Here is a 14,565-nt window from a genome sequence, read left to right on the forward strand (position 1 = left end):
AAAATCACAACTACCATAACAATGTGCAGGCAACCTGTAATAGGCTTTCTTACCACACACATAATAGACTCCTGGGAAAACAGGTTCCATTCTACCCTTCAATCCTGAACCTCCAGTAATTTGGAAAGTATGCTCACATTCACTAGTACCCATGAAATAATTGTTATGGTTAGTTTTCATTCTAAGCAAACATATTTTTCCCTTTAGATGCCAGTCCAGAGACATTACAGCATATGTCTCTCCCTTCTCATAATTTCCCTCTCTGAAAGCCCATGGTGGTACTTGTGACTTCTGTTCAGCAGCTTTTCTATTGAAACTCTCCCTTCTATTCTCTACCATTTCGATAAACAGTTTTTCTTCAACTTGCAAACTACATGTTAGATTATTCTTAGAAGCATATTCTATATCTAAAGTTTTGATAACATGGAAGAACCCTCCCATATAACATGCACCGTTACTACTTAAAACCTTATTCAGCTCCTTTATAACAGATATTTCTGAAAATACTAAATCTATGTTGGAATAATGATACTCGAGCTTCCCCTTCACATAAAACAGACTTGTTAGGACACTGCAAGACACACCATAGGTTAAAGGTAGGTGGTGATGTCACCCCCTCTGAGACAGACAAAGGTAATTGCATGCAAACATAACAATCACTCACATTCACTGTGTTAATATATTCGCATAACAATTTAGTAAAGGCATTTAACGAGAAATCACTAATTGATTTATCATGATGGAGAATGCTTCCATCCATTTGTCCTAGGTTAGTATTAGGGGTTTCATTATGGACATCACTCACTCTTTCACTTGTTACTTGATTAGTATTGTTTCCATTGTTATTTACAGTTAGGATAGGTACAATAAGGATTATTAATATCCACATAAATGTTAATAGAAAGACACTACATAAGCAAGCTTTAATACATCAACGTTTGCTTCTGCCATTTGGCATTCAATCAAAAATAAAAATCTATCTATAAGACCTATAACTCTAATTTATTTTAAAAAATGATTTCTAAAAATAGTAGTGTAATCCTCACTTCAAGGCTTTCGTCTTTACCCCCCTTCTTTATTTCTTTCTTTGGGTTTTCTGAGTCAGTCTAATTCAATTTCTTTCGATCGACAAGGTTGCACCGTAACTTGTCACAGTTCTTTGAACGCGGTCTCAGTTTGCTTTAATCAACTTGTTCAGTGTCAGAACTGTCTTTTTCTTCACTTGGATCTGAGCTTTCAATTTCTTCCAAGATGACGTAAGTCCATTCAGGTTCAGTGTATTTCTTACTTGGGATTCTTACTCTCCCTGTCTTTTGGACTAATTTTTCTCCTGACCCTTCTTGTTCTGTTTGACTTGAGACCTCATTCCTTTGCTCTGGTCTTCTCTTTGACTTTCTCCTTACAAGAGTGTATTTCAATCTTTTCACTCCACTTGGGCAATTATCACCTTTTCTTGGTTTCTTATTTTGAACTACTTTTTCATCCTTCTGCATCTGGTTCACAGGTTCTTTTGTTTGCCCTTTCTTCTATCAGTCCTTCTTCCTGATTTTCGAAAACTTCTGTTTCTGTTGTTTCTACAGTAATTTCACTTTCTACTGGTTCAACTGTGAACTCACTCTCTTCTGGCTCAACAGTGAACTCTCTTTTGGCTCAACAGTGACTCACTTCCTCCTGGCTCAAAAGTGAACTCACTTCCTTCTGGCTCAACAGCTGTCTCTTGAGACCAAGTATCTGGTGCCCACTATACTTGACTTGTACTCGGTTGTTCATCATCTGTTCTCCAGAATCTGTCACTCTAGATTCTTCAGCTTCACACACTTCAGCCACTGGTCTTTGACTTTGATTTACTAGTTGTTGCTCTTTTGGTCTTTCAAGTTGACTTGGGACTCGTCTGGTATGGCTCGCATGGATCCAATTCGACAAACCACCACACTTCACTGATGTTGTCGTCATCAGTATGATTTGATAATGTCCATTCCACCTGGGTTCTAAACATGATTTCCTCACGTGTTTCTTGACGAGAACCCATTCACCAGGACTCAGATCATGAGCATGATTCCGCTGTGTTGTAGTGGTATTTTCTCCAACCGGGTGAGACACAGAACGCACCAGATCAGCCAATCCTCTGCAATAATCAAGCCCTAGATCATCAGATATATTCATCAGTTTGTTCACTGGTGTAAATGCTTGTCTCAATGCTCTTCCCATTAGGATTTCGTGAGGACTGAATCCCGTCTTTTTGTCAGGAATGTTTCTAAGACTCATCAATACAAGGGATACATTTCGGTGCTATGGATGCACACACTTTCCCTAACCTAGATTTTATAGTGCCATTAATCTGCTCGTCCACTCCAGATGCTTCAGGTCGGTAGGCACAATGCAACTTCTGCTCAATTTGTAGTGCTGCACAAATCATCTGAATTATCTCATTGTTTAAGTGAGTTCCTCTATCTCTCTCTAAAGTGACTGGAAATCCAAACCTAGGAATCAGTTCTCTCAAAAGCAGTTTAGTTACTGTGAGGCTAAATTTCTTCTCGTGGGATAGGCTTCCACCCAGCGAGAGAACAAGCAGAAGACAACCTGTACGTATTTCAGCCCATTACATGGGGGGACTCTATAAAGCCCAATTTGGGTCGAGTAAATGGTCCTCCTGCTTTTCCAATTGTACCCCAACTAACAACTGTCTTTCTGCCTGGATTTTGTTGCTGACAGGTGATGCACCTCTGGCAAAGGCTCTCTGCAATGACCATGAACTTTGGGTTATACCATGTCTGCTTGAAGAGTCTGATCATGGCATCTCTTCCAATATTCGCAATTCCATGGTACACCCTGGCCATATGGGCAGGTAAAGAATCTGGCAAGACTGGTCTTTCGTCAAAATAGACCCATATTTCGTCTTCTGCTCTCTTTCTACTGCATGTATTGCTCTAACTTTCATTTTCCTCTTCACTTGCCTCTTCCTGCATCTGCCTAACTTCATCCCAAGTTTCAAATGTGGTTGTAAACATAAGATGGCATTCGGTATTCCCCCTCTCAATTGCTCTGTTTAAGACCATTAAATTTCGTACACAGAAACGCGCTATTTGGTCGATGTATCTGTTGCCCTTCGTCACATATTCATCTCCTGATTTATGTGTGGCACATTTGACTACTGCAATTCTTTTGGGCAATTACAAAGCATCTAATAATTCCTTTACAGTTTTGCTGTTTCTGATAGAGGAACCTAAAGAAGTCAGAAATCCCCTTTACATCCGAAGTTGTGCACAATCCAAAAACCATATTGACTATCCGTAAATATGGTTACTCTCAGGCTTTTGGCAATTTTGCACACTCTAATCAGAGCTAGCAATTCAGCAATTTGAGCGGAATTTATCCCTTTTAGACAGGATGCTTCTAGAATTCCCGCTATGGTGCAAACAGCATAGGCAGTGCATAATTCACCTTTCTCATTTCTTAGACATGACCCATCTACAAATATCTCACAGTCTGATTCTTCCAATGGAACATCCTCTATATCAGGCCTGGGTTTTGTGCACAGTTCTGTCACATCCAGACAATCGTGATCCTCTCTCACTTCCTCACAATGAGAATTCGGCAATAGAGTTGCCGGATTTACAGTTGTGCACCTCACCACAGTCACATTTTCAGCATCCAAGATCACTCTTTCATACTTAGTCAGCCGACTAGAAGTCAGGTACTGTGTCCTGGTGCGAGTTTAAAGGATCTCAACAGAATGTGGCACATACACCTTGACTGGATATCCCATCATAACCGCTTCACTTTGTTCCAGACTCACACAAGTGGCGGCTACTGCTTTTAAACAGCCTGGTAATGCTGCAGCCACTGAGTCCAAAGTAGCAGAGAAATATGATACTGGACATCGTGCCATTCCATGTTTCTGAGTTAGGACTGAAAGTGCACACCCATCTTTCTCACAGCAGTACAACGCAAAATCCAGCATCCAGCACAATCGGATCTTTCACATCTTTTCGTGTCAACCTCTGTAGAGGTTTTGCAATCAGTGAGAAACTGATCCATTACCTACAGTATCCAACCATTCCCAAAAACATTCAAACTTCTTTTTGAGTTTTAGGTGGACGCATTTGTTTAGTCAAATTAATTCTCTCTGGTGTCACTTTTCTGACTCCCTTTTCTATTTTGTGTCGTAGGTACTGGACTTCCTGTTTACAAAATTTTAATTTTTCTGGTGACACTTTGTGTTCACCTTCTGCCAAATGGTTAAATAAGGCATCTGTATCTGTCACACATGCCTCTCGTTTCTTTGATGTCACTAGCAGGTCATGTTAAATGTTATGTTAAAATACTTGTATAGCGCAACATTCACCGGGTAGGTTTCTTGGCGCTTCGGAGGACAGAGCTCTGTGTAGGTTGGTGGCTTAGGTGGAATAGGCTTGTGAGAATAGCCATGTTTTAGCTGTTTCCTGAACTGAAGATGGGTATCAGTAGTCCGTATTGGGAGAGGGAGAGAGTTCCAGGTTTGGGGAGCCAGCGTGGAGAACCGGATCCCACCGTGTTTAATGCCCTTGAATCTGGGGACGGTCAGAAGGTGTTGACCAGAGGATCGTAGGGTGCGGGAAGGGATGTATTTCTTGATCTTATTGGAGATAAACTTAGGGCCTTCATCTGACAGCGCCTTATGTACGATGCAGCCTAACTTAAAGGCACTGCGTTGGCTCACTGGGAGCCAGTGCAGTTGTTTGAGCAGTGGCTTTACGTGCTGACGGGCCGTGAGTTGAAAAATTAACCTGGCCGCGTGGTTCTGGATTGATTGCAGGCGTTGTACTTGATATGCTGGAATTCCAACATAAAGTGAGTTAGCATAATCCAGTCGCGAGATGATAAGCGCAAGAACAGCCAAGGTTAGTGCTTCTATTGATAAGAATCTTTTTATTTTCTTTATTTTTCGTAGCATGAGGAAGCAGACCGACACCACCGAGCTGATCTGGGATTTCATTGATAAGTCCTTGCTTATCATGACCCCCAGGCTTTTTGTCATAGATGCTGGAACAGGCGGGGAGCCCAAGGAGGAAGGCCAGAAGTTGGCGTTCCATGGGTTTAGGATACCACCTGTCAAGATCAGCTCCGTTTTGTCTGGGTTCAATTTTAATTGGTTCGAGTTCATCCAGTTGCTGATGTAGGTCATAGTAGCCTGCAGGTTGGATTCTGATAAACTTGTGGGTTGAATATTAAAGATTAATTGTAGGTCATCTGCATAATTGAACACCAAGACATCCATTTCCTTTAGTGCGGTAACCAGGGGCTGCATGTACAGGTTAATAAAAGGGGGGGATAGGGAGGAGCCCTGTGGGACTCCACAAGAAAGTTTACCTTTTTTTGAGCAAAAGTTGCCTAAACGGACGGATTGATATCTATCCGTCAGAAAGGAATGTATCCACCTCAGTGCCTGGCCCCCAACGCCTGCGGTGTGGACACGGTCGATCAAGATGTTGTGATTGACCGTGTCAAATGCAGCGGACAGGTCGAGGAGGATCAGGGCCTGGGGGGAGTCAAGGTCTGCTCCAGTGCGTAATTCGTCCATGACTGTCAGAATGACAGCCTCGGTCGAGTGAGCAGGCCTGAAGCCCGCCTGATGGGGGTCCAGATGGAGTGACTCCTCAACAAACGAGCTCATACAGGCAGCCACGTGTGCCTCCAGAATCTTGCTCAGATAGGGCAGGAGAGATATCGGGCGGTAGTTGCTCATCCATTGGGGGTTGGCGCCGGGTTTCTTTAAAATGGCGAGAATCTCCGCATTTTTAAAAGAGTCGGGAACAGTGCTGATTGAAGTATTAAGAAGAGATATAGGGGAATCAGGGCAGGCGCTGAAAGCTTCGCGTAAAATGTGGGGGGGCACTGTCGAGAGGAGAGCCTGACTTAACTTTATTCATCAATTTAGAGAAAGATTCTGTGGTAATAAAAGGAATATAATTAAGTACAGCTAGATTTTGACGAGGTGAAGAAAGTGAGGTAAAGATGTTGAACACTGGGATACTGGCTTTTATTGAAATAATTTTTTCAAAAAAATAATGATTTAACGAATCACATAGCTCTTGGGAGTGCACTGGTTGCGCAGAGACTCTCTCAGGGCCTGCCAGTTCATCAACAATTGAGAAAACCTGTCTTGTTTTTTTTTTCACAACAGATTTTTATTGATTGAATTAGGCAGAGCAATAAATGTGGCACCCCACAGTCAGGAGAAACCACCAGGCATCTTGATACAATTTACATCACAGGGCCAGAGTCCAATCAAGAATTATAGTTAAACACGAACAATAGGAACTTCCCTCCCTCACCCCTACCCCCGAACTCCCACCACCCATTTTCCTGTTCCCTCCCTGTTATCCCTCCCTAACCCTGTGCACGTGTGTAGAAGGAGCAACAGTGTTCGGTCATGGTGTGGCAGATATGACGCATTTCACAGGCCCATTTGAAGGTGCATGCCTAGGGATTCTCCTCAGGTTCCACTGGGGGATCTAGTGTCAATTCCCTATAGTCAGCCCACCTCTTCCATATCTTGAAGTGCTTGCGGGGGCACCTTCGTGCTTCGAATATTGGCCGTTCCAGACCCATACAAAAGTCCAATCCGGCTCTCCATGCACACAAGGGAGGGGCCCTCTCGTCCTTCCAAGCACGTGCCAAATCCCTTTTGGCCAGTACCAGCCCCAATAGCAATAAGTGGCGTTTATATACATTCCCACCAACCCCCTCAAGGATGTGAAGTAGCCCCAGGCGATGAGTGCGTGGGTGTTCCCAATCCAGTACTTCAGACAGGCAATTCCACACACCCCTCCAGAAACCAGCTTTTCTTGGGCACAACCATACAGTATGGAGCAGCGTACCCACCCCCGCCCCACAGCGCAAACATTCCGGCGATTCAATCAGTCCTGCCTTCCACAGCCGCTTACGGGTATAGTAAGCCCTGTGGAGAATTTTGAATTGGATTAACCTGAGCCGTATTGCGATGGCAGTCCCTCGCGGGGACTCCAGGGCCTCCCGCCAATCATCCTCATCCATGGGGCCAAATGTCAGCCTCCCAGGCCATCCGCAGGGGAAGAAGGGTAGGGGAGCAGTGAGTGACCATCGTTTGGTATATACGGGATACCTTTTTATCCCCGAGGTCGCCCATGAACACCTTCGCCTCCAGTGGGCTAAATTCAGGGAGTGAGTCTAGATTGGCAATGCTGGGTGCCAGTGCATGTCTAAGCTGCAGATAGCGAAAGAACTGAGTCCGGGGCATGTGGAACTCTGCGCTGAGCTCCTGGAACGATTTGAGCGTAACTCCGGACATCACATGTCCCAGCAACGAGATCCCAATTGTGTCCCAGCCGTCAAATCCTGGAAGTGAGGCAAGTTCGGGGAGTCGTCCATTATGCCACAGCGGTGTTTCTGCAGTTAGTCTACCCCACCAGCCCATGCGACGTAACGCCTGTCGCCATACAACGAAGACAGTTTTCGTAACTCTAGGCAATGTCCGCCGCAGCCGGGCTGAGTAGAGGAGCGTGTGGAGAGTATTATCGCCCATCAATGCGCGCTCTAGAGCGTAAGCCGGATCACTACCGTCGCTGTACCACCAGTCATTTAGGATGAGCAGGTGGGAAGCTTGATAATAGGACAGAAGGTCCGAGGTGGCAAGCCCTCCACAATACGTAGATAAGAAGCACGTACGCAGCGCCACCCTGGCAGCCCCCCCAGCCCACAGAAAGCGTCCCAGGACAGAGTTAACCTGCCGAAACCACTGGGGTGTGATGGGGTGGGGATAATTCTGCAGCTGATATAGGAGGCGTGGAAGCGCAACCATCTTGAAAATCGCGGACCGACCAAAGATATTGAGGGGCATCCGAGACCACGTTTTCACATCTGCTTGAACTCGCTCCCAAACAGGCAGTACGGTGCGTTCCCATGTAAGGCTCAGCGATTCCGACAGGAACACCCCCAGATACTTCAAACCGCCAGCTGCTACCTGCAGTTCCGATGTCCAGGGGTCCGTCACAGCACCACCCCCAAGGACCCACAGGGTAGATTTGCGTAGGTTCAGGTAAAGGCCCGAGACCTCCCCAAATACCCGCATTATTTCCAACACCCGCGGTCCTGAGCGTCGCAGGTCAGTAAGAAAGAATAGGACATCGTCCGCGTACAACGCGATTCTATCAGAGAGGTCCCCGGTCCACACAAAGCCTCGCATCTGTGCATCTATGCGCACCCAAGCGGCCAGAGGCTCCATGGCAAGGGCGAACAAGTAAGGGGATAGAGGACACCCCTGCCGGGTCCCTCGTCCAATGCGAAAGGTCTCTGACACCGCTCCCGCGACTCGCACCGCAGCCGTGATATCAGTATAGAGCAGCTTGACATATGACAGAAATATCGGGCCTAGATTGAGGCGGGGCAGGAGCGCAAAAAGGTATGTCCAGCTCACCGAGTCAAAGGCTTTATTTATGTCAGCTAGCAACAAAGCCGCCTGCTCACCCATGGCCCCCATCGCATCCACCGCGGCCCATGCGCGCCGGATATTATGACGCGTTGCCCTGCGAGTCTGTTATATAAGGGAGCAACCGATTCGCCAGGGCCTTTGCCAGTATCTTAGCCTCTACATTAAGTAAGGAAATGGGGCGATAGGAGTCATGTTTATCTGGGGGCCTACCTGGTTTCTGAAAGACCACTACTTCGGCATGGCGCCAATCCGGGGGCAGCTTGCCCTGTGCACGCGCCGTTTCATGTGCACGACGGTAGTGGGATCCTAGTTGTACATGAAATCTCTTGTAAAACTCACACGGGTAGCCGCTCGGCCCGGGGGCCTTACCTACATTGAGCTGTCCCAGGGCCTCCCCCAGTTCCTCCGCCGTAAGGGGAGCATCCAGGGCCCTCCTGGTCTCATCTGACACCGCTTTAGGTGGCAAATCGTCTATGAATTTAGCTACTTCGTCAACAGATAAACGGTCACACAGGGCATATTGTGTCATGAAGTAGCTAGCAAAGCTCGCCGCCAATTCGTTCGGGTCAGTAATAACCACCCCGTCGTCAGCAGTAAGGCCCGGCAGCGTGATGGGTTGAAGGCTGCGTTGACAAAGTCTATGGAGTAGTGTGCAGGATTTATCTCCCCACTGGTATATTCTACTCCGCGTGGCCAGCCACGCCTGTTTGGCCTCATCCATTAAGACCGACGCATAGGATTGCTGTGCCTGGAGAAGCAGCCGTATTCCGACTTCATCTCTTCCTCCTCGACTCTGCTGCTCTAAAGTTTCTACCAGCGCGGCCGCCGCCGTGATTGTCTCTCGACGCCCACGACGGGCCGCAGTACACCACGCAATGTCCACCCCCGTATAGTGGGTTTCAAGGCCTCCCATACCACTACTGCGTCAACGTCATTTACCAGGTTTTCTCGCCAATAGTGGTCTATAGCCTCCTGAAGATGTTTGATATAGCCAGGCTGCTGGAGATGCCACGAGGACATCCTCCACCTGAAGTGTTGACGTTTTCTAAGGAGTTCCACCCTAACCGACACTGGGGAATGATCGGACAGTCCCCTTGGTAAGATCTCTGCCGCTCGCACCCTGCACATGCATACTCTGGGCACAAACACATAATCCAATCGTGAGAAGGAGCCATGCACAGCAGACACAAATGTGTACTCGCGCGCTGTAGGGTGTATGTGTCGCCATGCATCCACCCAGCCCATTCCTTCACTCATAGCATGCAGCCTAGTAGGGGGGGGAGGGGCTGGCCCAAGCATCTCCTGACGCCTCTGACGGTCCATACATACATCCATTACCTCATTCCAGTCCCCCCCAACCACCGCCAGGGACTCCGGGATGTCCTCCCACACTGTGAACAGCCTCTCAGCCAGGGCCCACTGCAGAGGGGGGGGCATAGACACTCCCAAAGATCACAGGCTCCGTGCCCACCATTCCCTTGACAAAGAGATAGCGACCCTGCGGGTCCACCCACTGCTTCTCATGGACGTTGGCCACCCTGCGATGAATTAAAATAGCCACCCCTCTGGACCCCCTGGAAAATCCGGCGTGGAAAACCTGATGATAACCAAACCTCTGCAGACTGAGCACCTTTGATCCCATCATGTGAGTTTCTTGGAGCAAGAGCACATCAGCGACCTCTCTCTTTCCCCAGCGCAAGACTGCCCCACGTTTAACCTTGTCCAGCATCCCCCTAACATTCCATGTAATTACTCGCAGGGACTCCTCAGGGAGTCTATGTAACGCATTAGCCATAATCAAGGGGGACCCACCAAGGAGGCACTCTGCGCCAACACCACCCATTGCGCACCAACATCAGCATCAATGTAAATAACACGTGCATCCCCACCACCTACCCCAGGACCCAAATACAACAAGAAAGGCAACATCCGCTTTCTCCCATACCCCCCAAACCCCCCCTCCTCAACCGTTCCCTTCCCCGCTACCCCCACCCCACCTCTCCCCCCCTATACCTCATGGAACTATGAAGTACCTGTCGCGGCATGGGCAACCCCGAGCCCAAAACGGAGGGCCCAAGACCAACCATGCCAATGGATCCCAACTCCCCGAAACCCAGTAGTTACATCCCCCCTCCCCCTAACAACTCCCACCTTAGTAGGAGAGTGGCAGCCCTTAATAGGTCATCCCCGAGCCACACTCCACCACCCCACTCATGTTCAATAACTCAGTCTCGAATTGATGCTGAGGCATCAACAATGCATCCAGTTCGCCGGGTCTCAACCGCACTGTCCCCAGCCAACGGGAACTACACCACCAAACAGGGAGCACAGAGTACCTGAGACCCTCAGTGATCTTTCCCAGACTGGTCTGAGTCCTCAGCTCCGCCGCTGTCTCGCGTACCGGTAACGGAGACTGACCGCTTCCGTGATCTGGACCTCCGGTTTCTCCTACTCTTGGCCGTTCGGGCTCCTCGTTCCTGCGATGACCCCCTCGAAGAGCCCGGGTTCAGTCCCGGCTGGGCATGCGGCCTGAGCGCCACCGTTTCGTCAGTCCATTTAAAAAGTTCCTCTGGAGAATCAAAAAACAGCGTTTTGGACTGGAAAATCACCCTCAGACGAGCCGGGTACAGCAGAGAGCATTGGAGATTCAAACCTCGCAGCTTCGCCTTTGCGTTCATGAAGGATTGGCGCCATTGCTGTACAAGCTTAGTATAATCCGGAAAAATCATGATCTTTCGGTTCTCGTATAGGATAGCATCCCTGGTTCTTGCTTCCTTCAAAATGACATCTCGGTCGTGATAATTCAACAGTCTTGCTATCACTGCCCTGGGCCGTTCACCTTCCGGCGGCCTCTGTGTCAGGGCACGATGTGCGCATTCAACAACGAAGCAGTTGGACAGAGCCCCGGGGGCAGCCAGCTCATCAGCCACTGAGTAAGAAACTGTTCCATGTTCCCCTTCTCACATCGTTCCGGAAATCCGATGAAACGGAGGTTGTTACGACGTGCGCGTCCCTCCGCATCTTCCGCCCTGAGTGCTAGGCCCTTTTGCGCAGATTCCATCGCCGCCATCCTCTTCTTTAGGGAGCCCACGTCGTCCTCCACCACCGAAACTCTGGATTCCGCTTCCGTAATCCGCGCCACTGCATTCCGCAAGTCTTGGCGTAGCAAGGTGACATCTGCACCCACCGCGCCTATCTTGGCGTCTAGCATATCCCTGGATTGGGTGATGGCCGCCATAAGTGCTGCGTTGTCCGGCCCCCGCCCCTGTCCTCCTCCCGAGGGTCCGGGGCCCCCACCGGGTCCTGTAAATTTGTCGATGGTCGGCTGTTTGGTGGGGCCGCCACCTCCCCCTCTAGTCATGGTTTCAGACTACCTGTGGGCCACCGATAGTAGATGCAGTCTCGGCAGTACAGGGTCCTTTATTCCGACTGCCCAGCCTAATGGGGGGCCCACACAGCAGTTCTCCCCCCGCCGCGGGTTCGGACACCCGTACCTCTGATCCAGCGCTGTTGCTTGGGCAGGCCAAGGCAGGCCCCGGGATCCACTCCCGAGTCGTCGGCGGCCTGCACGTCCCTCACTCCACTGGTTGGACCGTGCCTCACCTCCTTGTGCTGCAGGCCCGGTGGCGCCGGTCACTCGCCCCCAGCCCTGGCCACCACTCCTGCAAATGCCCGGGACCCAGGCGGGGGTACTCACAGTTCGCCGTCCATCACGGGGCAACACCAGAACCGGGTCGGCCCACAGGCTGCCGTCCAGCTACACTCCGGTCTGCCGCCTAGAAAGGATCAGCAGGGAAGACTCCCACCGATCGCAGCTTTGAGGCACCGTCAAGGTCCAGCTGTGTCAACGGCCCGCGGCGAGCCCCGGGCGGGGACCACAAAACTCGAGGCCCCGGCAGCGCTGGGTCTACAAGGCCGCCGTGTCCAGCCGGACGGGCCCACGGCCTCTAGGATCTCCAAACCCCCAGCGGGGTTTCTGAAGGATAGCGCTGGTTGTCTCTTGTCCCTCAGGGCAGTCTAGGTGCCGGACAAACGGCGGGTCGGCCGAGCCATGCGGACACCCCCCGGCCGGAAGGCGCCAAAATCGAGGCCCCGGCTTCCTCGCCGCGTGCTAGGCCGCGCTCTCCTCTCCGTTGCCCAGCCGCATCCGATGAATCGGGAGCTCCACGGACCACACCGGAGGATCCCAGGCACCCTCAGCAACAATCGCCTCAGTCGGGCTGCGGTGTGGAGGCTCGGGGGCCAGGATAATCTGCCGGATGATTCACGGGCCGGCGGGAGCTCTAGGAAGCTGCGACCGCCATCACCGCTTGCGAAGCCACGCCCCCAAACCTGTCTTGTTTTGTTGACGGACTTCAAGATTTTCAGCGAGATAAACTCGGTTTTACATAAGAGAATAGAAGTTTTATATTCTCTGAAGAGAGACAGATAAATTAATTTGAGTTCAGGCTCATAATGCCTTCTCCATTTTTGCTCATCTTGTCTGAGACTTAGTTTGAGGTTTTTTAAGGCAGGTGAGAACCATTTTTGAGCGTCGTGTTTCCTTCTTGATTTGATGTTTTTCAAAGGAGCGACTTTATCGCTGGCCGATTCGAGCCAGACAGTAAGATTTTTAGATTGAGTAGAGAGGGGACTGGCTTGGAGCAGGGGGGCTGTGTTAACTAAGATGGTTTGGAATGTCTCAATACATGCTTGACTCCAATTCCTCGCTTTCATACTGCTTGGCCTGGCGGTAGGAGCTGCGACAATGTCGGAGATCACGCAAGTTATTAAGCAGTGATCTGACCAAGTGCAAGGGGAGATTGCAAATTGTGTGATGTCTAGGTTTAGCAACCACACTTGATCTAAAGTGTGTCCCATGTTATGCGTGGTGGCATGTGCATGCTGGGAGCAGTTTAAACTGATCGGGAATTGCGTGAATTCTCGAGAGAGTGTACTTTCGTTTGTGTCGTCAGGCCAATAGTTGAAATCGCCAACGATCAGCACTCTGGAGTGATTAATCACCAGTTGGGCGATCAAGTCATCAAAATCCTGAGGAAATGACGGTAACTGTAGAGGCGGTCGATAGGCGACCACACATGCCAAGGAGGAGTGGTGCGATTCCAATTTGATTGTCAGGATTTCCGTGTGCAGGACTTGTGTGGTTTTGAGTATAGTAAACTGGGGCATTTGTGAACTATTGCGGCTACTCCCCCTCCCATTTTACCTGCATCCCTGTCTGCATATAGTATATAGTAAGGTTCGGGGGTGGCCGCTAAGATGTCAGGGGTAGAGTCAGGGGACAGCCAAGTTTCTGCCAGAAATAGAATGTCCGGCCTGTTTGCATCAATCAGAGAAAATATCTCTAGCTGGTGTTTGCCAAGGGAGCGAGTGTTAAGATAGTAAATTGTCAAGTTGCGACCCTTGTTCATGCCGGAAGTGGTCTTGGTATCAATTTTATCATGTGGATTGGTGCAGACAGGTTCTACGCTGTGAGGCAAGATTTGTCCAGAGTTGGCCGGTCTGAGAGCATGGATCAAAAGTCCCTGCTGCTCTAAGGTGTTCGTAAGAGCTTTGTCTATCCCGTAATTGCCCTGAAGAAGTTTCAACTGGGCAGCCGAGTATGTCGGAAAACAGACATGGTGGCTGGCCCCTGGCCCCGGGCTGCCGCGGACGGGCGCAGACGGGCTGGCCTTTGGCACGCTAAACTAAGTTTTCTGGCATAACTAGAGTCTCTAGAACATTTTTTCAAGATCTGATTAAAGATTGAGGGACTCCCTGTGTACCCTTGAGGAACTCGGCACCATGCCAAAACACGGTCTCCGAACCGAAAAGCAAACAAATAATGGCTTTTAGGATGTAAAGGAATCGAGAAAAATGCTTGGCACAAATCAATCACTGTTTACCATTCAGCATCACAAGGAATTCGGTAAAGGATCACTGCTGGAATTGGCACCACTGGACAACAGGGTACTACGATTTTATTAATTTTTCGTAAATCCTGCACTATCCTGTATTTTCCACTGGGCTTCTTATTCCAATAAAAGGCGAATTACAAGGACTGCTCAGTATTTCTTTCAGAATTCCCTGTTCAGTCATTTGACCGATCACTTTAGTGACTCCTGCAATTACTTCCA

Source organism: Lissotriton helveticus, chromosome 5_1 (genome assembly GCF_964261635.1).
Source record: "Lissotriton helveticus chromosome 5_1, aLisHel1.1, whole genome shotgun sequence".
Classification (NCBI taxonomy): Eukaryota; Metazoa; Chordata; class Amphibia; order Caudata; family Salamandridae; genus Lissotriton; species Lissotriton helveticus.